Here is a 7,110-nt window from a genome sequence, read left to right as displayed (position 1 = left end):
AGCATTCTGCCAGACCATACGAATGGCAGCCATCATCCATTCTAATAGGGTATGGTCTCCTGGGTTGCCATGGCAGTTCTGAAGACGCTGCCTCAAGGAAGAGTGTGTGGTAATGGCGGCCAATTTCTCCATCTCTGTTCCGGAGAGCATGATGCCATCCACCCCTATATCCCATAATCGTAGTAACCAGGCTACCAGGGATTCAGTAGGTTTCTGCCTAAATTGTGCCCCCAACTCCATCAGCTCTGCCTGGGTATAGGGCCGGACCACAGAGTGTTCCATTACCTGGGCTGGAGGCTGTGGCTGCCCCTGAGGGACTCTTTATTGCTGGGTTTTTACCTTCTTGGCGACAACTGGTCGGGCTCTCAGTGTGCGTATGGCAGCTTCAGCCTGAGCCTTCTCATCCTCAGAAGAGGAGTCGCAAGCGCCTGCTCCCGCTGACTCAAAGCCAATCCACCAGCACGGATGCTGCTGCTCCTTTGGTGACCGTTTAGGCTCCTGTGGCTGCTGGCTTTTGGCCAGAAGCTGAGACTCGAGCTCTTGAATCCGCAGTTGTTTCTCCAACAACTGCCGGTGAACACGTTCAACTTCCAGGGTAAACTGCAACTCGTGAACCCGTAATTCCTTCTCCAGTGCTCGCTCCAATTCCAGCCTTTTCTGCCGTTCTATTTGCAATTCATACTGAAGCTTTTGACCTCGGGCAGTTTCCTCTTGAGTAAAAAACATGTAGCCCATGGCCCCTAAAAGGACAGCCATGGGGAGCCAGAGTAGCAACCAGTACTCTATCCCACCCATCAAGGGTGGTGACTCCATACCAATCTCTGAATCCTGCCGCAAACTGCGCCAATTGTAAGGCCAGGAGCCGCCATCGTGGCCATTCACATGCAGGTTCCCATTGGATTCGGGCAGACGATAAAGAAATGGCGGAGTCAGAGGACGGGGGGCCATCCTATTTATTGGTGTCTCACCAAGACAGGCAAACCACAAAAGAAGACAAGGGAAAAGCAGAAAACCAGCTCTTCCCATGAAGGGCAAGGGATCAGGGAAGCCCCTGCAATTGTGATAGCAGGAACTGTGTGTCCAAGCTCCTGGTCTGTCCCACTTTATAGTGTAGAAAACCAAAATCTCTTAATCCAATATACAAACAAGGAAGTCTCTTATACAAAGTCACTTATCCAAGGCATAATTGGATTCCTTATGAGAGTGCACCACCCAGATCATACAATCAGTCAAGGGTGTGGGGAAAAGCTTAGTCCTAAAACCAAACCCTAGGCTACAATGACCTGGCCTGCTCACAGCCTGTCCCCCACACCCAATACAAGTCACAAGGGAGCAAACATATATATCATATTTACAAACTTACTTGACCAACATGGAGTTTGGAGATTAGGGAAGGTGATGCAACAGGCAAGTAGGGCCGTATGTGAAGGCGCATGTGTTCTGCTGAGGAGTTTAGTTTTTATGCTGTAGTCCGTGCAGTTTGTCAGATTAAAAAGAAATTTTTTTTATTTATTGATTCTTAGCGGTAAAGAGAGTGAGTGAGACAGAGAGAAACATAAATTTCTTGTTCCACTTATTTATGCTGTCATTGGTTGATTCTTGTATGCTTCCTGACCCAGGATCGAACCCTCAATCTCAGCATGTCAGGAAGATGCTGTAACCAATGGAGCTACTGGCCAGGGCATGTCAGATTTGTTTTTATGAGTTTACTTTGTAAAAAGGATGTGCCACTTCTGAGAGGATGCCCTCTCCCAGAGGGAAAAACGGGACCACATCTCTAATGGGGAGGTAATTGTACTAGTCAAGCATGGAGTCCAGGGTATTTGAACTGAAGCAGCAGGAATGCAAAAGGAAGAGAGGGGATTTGAGATGATTTCATGTATGATTGGAGAAAGAAGCATAAAATGACCCTCGGATTTTTAGTTTTGGGGCACTGAGTGGTCTGTGATGCTACTAATTGAAACAGGAACTGTTGGAAGGCAAAAAAATTTGGGGTGAGTTCAGCTTTGGAAATGTTAAGTTTCAGGTGCTGCCGGATAGCCTCTAGGCAGAAGGCAGTTAGTAAAACAATGTCTCTGGGGGTGCGGTGGGCTCTATTTGAGATGCAAATGTAGGTTCATCAGCATGTAAATGGGGTTTGATGCCTCAAAAAAATGAGATTAACCCGAGGAGTGAGTTCAGGAAAAAAGAGAGACCTTGGACTGAGCCCAGCGGAGACTTCAAATGGAATCGCTGGGAGAGCAGGAAGCTGATCCCTGCCAGTGTGCAGGAGGCCAGCTCCTTGGAATCTGCTCCTTTCTCCCCCAGCTCCTTGGTTGGAACTCTCAGCAGTTCCAGAAAACCGAGTCAAATTCTGAGCAGACGTTGCAGACTCTTGACTAAGCCACAGTGCCAGTTCACAATTTTGGGGTCAGATAACGTACCGTATCTCTCCTTTGCTCTAAACACCAGCTTCTCTTTGTTCTTGCTCCAGTTGGCCTTCATGCCAACTGCTCTTTTCTAGAAACTAAAAAATTCTTAAGTATTTATTTCTAATGTTCATTATTCTCCCCAAAGTCCATACTACACTTTACTGCTTTCAATATCAGATGCACCTCAGGAAGAAAAAGAATGCCCTTAGAGGAAACCCTCCAGCTTTCCCTCCCTGGCCCCACCCCAGCCCTCTGTCATAGAGGGAAGACCACCTCTGTTTACATCTGGTCTCTGCCACCCATCCAACAATACCTAATTCTTCTTTGGATTTATGATACATCACACTGTAAGGATCAGAATCTTCCCAACAGCCTCAGGAGGTCAGTACTATTATGTATTTTCCTTTTGTGATGGAGAGAACTAGGGCTTAGACTGAGTAACTTACCCAAGGTTGGGTCCTTTCAAGGTACATCTTGAGATGAGGATTGGGGGGAAGAGTGTTTATCTGGAGGTGATCTCAGGAAGCACAAGTCAAGAAGTGGGCAAAATGAGCCAGAGAGAGAAAGCCAGAAAGTGTGAATGAGTGTGTTTCCACTGTAAAGAACCCTCTCTGGTAGGCAGAATATGCCACCACACATACCCTTTCCCCATGGAATTGATTAAAAGACATTATTCTGGAGTATCTTGGAGGGCCTACTGTAATCACAAGGGTCCTTAACAGTAGAAGATGGAGTCAAAAGAGAGAACCAGAGAGATGACAGTGGAAAGGATGCTGCAGCCTGATGTTGCTGGCTGTGCAATGGCAGGAGGGGCCAGAAGAGACAATAGGAGCCTTCTGGAAGCTGAAAAAAGTACAGAGACAAGGTTTTTCTCTAGAGCTTCCAGAAAGGATTGCACCCTGCTAATACCGTGATCTCAGCTGAGTGAGATCTGTGTCAGACTTAAGATCCACAAAACTGTCAGACCATAAATGTTTGTTGTTTCAAACCACAGAGTTTTGTGATAATTTGTCACAGCAATAGAAAACAAATACACCCCCTTAAAATTGTGCCAAAGGCAGATAAGGGAGGTGGAAGTGTTTATCCACTGTGTAAAGCCAGAAGCCAAGGCCAGGGCCACTAGCACAGCTGCCCGGCCCATGCAGGTTCGCATTGGATTCGGACAGTCGGTAAAGAAACAATGGAGCCACAAACTGGTGGGCCATAGTCTTTAATCCTAGTTTGCACCCGGCGGGCAAGTAAAAACACACACTGGGCTCCAAAACCCACTCACATTCAGTGCTCACAAAGCCACTGACTTATCCAAGTTTCCTAGAATCAAAGGTTTCTAGCTTACCAGCCTTATTCTCCTCAGTTCCCCATCTCCTTCCTTATCCCAGATACAAACACTACACAAACTGGCTTCTCACTCAGCACTCTGCCATCTTGGCTGCTTCTCCTGGCCACATGGCCTCTTTCCGCTGCTCTCTGCTCTGCTCCCTCTGCTCTCATGCTAATCATCCCAGGAACCAAGAGAGCAAACTCTCGTTCTGCCCCCATTTTATATTGTAGCTTCACAACCTCTAATCCAATATACAAAATAGGGAAGTCTCTAATACAAAGTCACTTCTCTGAGGCATGATTGGATTGTACCACCCCACATCAAAAAGGGTGGGAAAGGCTTAATCCCAAAACCAAGCCCCAGGCTACAAGGATTCTCAACACACATTAATATCACCTGGGCGACGGCCTCACATGGGCAGCGCCATTTTTAACAAAGTGAGCATAATACATTTTATCTGCCCAACACACTGACTTGCATCCTCCAGTGGCTCAGGGTTGCCCGGTCTTTCACTGGACCAGGCAGACTTAGACTTCCTGGTTTGCAGAAGCTGCCCTGAGTACCAGGCAGGTGATTGAATGAGGTGCTGTCAGTGGGCTGGAAACTGTCCCCGAAGGTTGGGATGAACTCAGATGTGGGCCGGGCATCCATAGTGTCAACGGTGTCTGCCGCAGCACCCAGCATTAAGCAGTCAAGCCAGGATTTGAACTGGGTTAAGTCTACTTGGAAACCAAGTGCCTACTCCAGAGACCTCCTTGCAGCATTTGAAGCCCTTTGGTGTTTCTCTTCTTTTTGAAATTCTCTGGGTTTGATGTTAGCTTTCCTCTCATCCCCTTCCCCACAACCTCTCTGGCTACTTTTTAATCTTTTTTTTTTTTAATTTCTTTTTTTTAAGCTAGGGTTTTTTAACATTTCATATATTTATTTATTTATTTATTCAATTTTAGAGAAAGGAGAGAGAGAGAGAGAGAGAGAGAGAGAGAAAGAAGGGGGGGGCAGGAAGCATTAACTCCCATATGTGCCTTGACCAGGCAAGTCCAGGGTTTCAAACTGGTGACCTCAGCATTCCAGGTCGACGCTTTATCCACTGTGCCACCCCAGGTCAAGTCTCTTAATCTTTTTTGATGCATTCTTTTTCACTGTCTTTTTCTCCTACTCACACCCAGCAGTGATATGCATCAGGTTTGTCTTTGACTTTCTCATGCTCTTCTTACATCATATGTTGCATGTGGCTTGTGAAGCTGTGCTGTCCAATAAATATGGTAGCCACTCCCCATGGCTGGCCTTTTTTTTTTTAAGTGAGAGGAGGGAAGATAAACTCCCGCATGTAATCCAACCAGGATCCACCTGGTAAACCCCATCTGGGGCTGATGCTTGAATTAGCCGAGCTACCCTCAGTGCCTGGGGCCAACATTCAAACCAATGGAGCCACTGGCTGCCAGAGGAGAAAAGAGAGAGAAGGATGAAAGGGAGGAGAAGAGAAGCAGATGGTCACTTTTCATGTGCCCTGACCAAGGATTGAATCCTGGATATCCACACGCCAGGCAGACACTCTATCCACGGAGCCAACCAGCCAGGTCCCATGTATAGCTATTGAGTACTTAGAATGTCTGAACTGAAATGTGCTCTCAGTGGAAAAAATGCATGGGTTATAAAGACTGAAAACAAACAAACAGAAAGTAAACTATCTCTATTTTTATATTGATTTATTCTGAAATATACCATATTTCCCCATGTATAAGATGCACCCTTTTCCAAAAAATTAGGGGTCTGAAAACTGGGTGCGTTTTATACAGTGGTTGTATATTTTTTTACTTGCATTCCCTGCTTTTTTTGCGCTTGTTTTTGTGCTTATTGTCGAAGACAGTGATTTGTCATTAGACACAGATGAGGACAAGCTAATGGATGGAGTTTTGACAGTGATGAGTTGTATGAATTTTATGATGAATAAAACTTGAGTTCAATAACTGTATAGAATACATTTTTTTTTCAAAATTTAGGCCCAAAAACAAAGGTGCATCTTATACATGGGGTACTATGGTAATATTTTAGATATGTGGGTTATAGGAAATACATTATTGATTTCATCTGGGTCTTTTTACCGTTTTTAAAATGGCCACTTGAACATTTACAATGACCCAGGTAGCCCACTGTGTATTTCTACTGGTGGCACTGCTCTAGAGGATGCCCAGCCCCAGACTCAGGCATTCAAGCACTTACATTAGCATTCCACAAACACTTCAAACTGAGCATGTCCCAGACCAAAATAATCATTTTCCTTCCAACCATGCCTGCTCCCCCAATCAGCCACCCCTTCACTTGCTGTCTTGGTGCGTGGTCAGTTATCTGCTGCACTGCACATTCTAGAGCCCTGATGTTTATCCCCAATTCCTCCCTTTCTCCAGTCTTTACTATCATTCAGTTCTACCTCCTGTGTGGTTTTATATCCGAACCCTCCTCTTCACTTCCACTGTTCCTGTTTTGGTTAGTTGTCTCACCACTCACCTTGACTCTGTGGAAGTATCCTAGTTTGTGATCTTTTTGCTGTTATGTTTACTTGTTTGCATTCAGTACAAAGTGGTTAAAAGACCAGAATATTTATCAAAGGTGAACTTGATTGTGTTCTTTGGCTGTTTAAAATCTTTACGTGGCTCCTATTGCCTCTGGCTCCATTTCTCAAAATACTGTACTCACTTATGAGTGTGCCCAGATTAGATGGTACATAAAAGAACATTTTATTGTGATACTTATGTATTCATTTCAACAGACATTGGAAAGATATAACTAACATTTAAGACCTATGATTTAATGAATATCATTCGTTAGGCCAAACATTGAGTCAAAGAAAAATTTAAAGAAATAAAAGCACAGGATAAAGTTATAGCAATGGTCAAGTCAATAAACTTTGGACTACTTAATATGGATTTTTTTGGGGGGGTTGTATTTTTCCAAAGTTAGAAGTGGGGAGGCAGTCAGATCCACCTGGCATGCCCACCAGGGGGCAATGCTCCATTGCGGCTGGAGCCACTCCAGTGCCTGAGGCAGAGGCCATGGAGCCATCCTCAGCTCCTGGGCCAACTTTGCTCCAATGGAGCCTTGGCTGCGGGAGGGGAAGAGAGAGATAGAGAGGAAGGAGAGGGAGAAGGATGGAGAAGCAGATAGGTGCTTCTTCTGTGTGCCCTGGCTGAAATTCAAACCCGGGACTTCCACACGCTGGGCCGATGCTCTATCACTGAGCCAACTGGCCAGGGCCTGGACTCCTTAAGATGGTTAAAAATAAACAACCCTTCATGATCCAGCTTCTACTTTTCCTCTCTGATGGAATCTCTAGGAGGTATTCTCTTCCTAATCATTAGCCGTACAGTCATACTGAGCCAC

This window comes from Saccopteryx leptura, chromosome 5 (genome assembly GCF_036850995.1).
Source record: "Saccopteryx leptura isolate mSacLep1 chromosome 5, mSacLep1_pri_phased_curated, whole genome shotgun sequence".
In the NCBI taxonomy this organism is placed as follows: domain Eukaryota; kingdom Metazoa; phylum Chordata; class Mammalia; order Chiroptera; family Emballonuridae; genus Saccopteryx; species Saccopteryx leptura.
The sequence above is the reverse complement of the archived record's forward strand: the minus strand, read 5'-3'. Positions refer to the sequence as shown.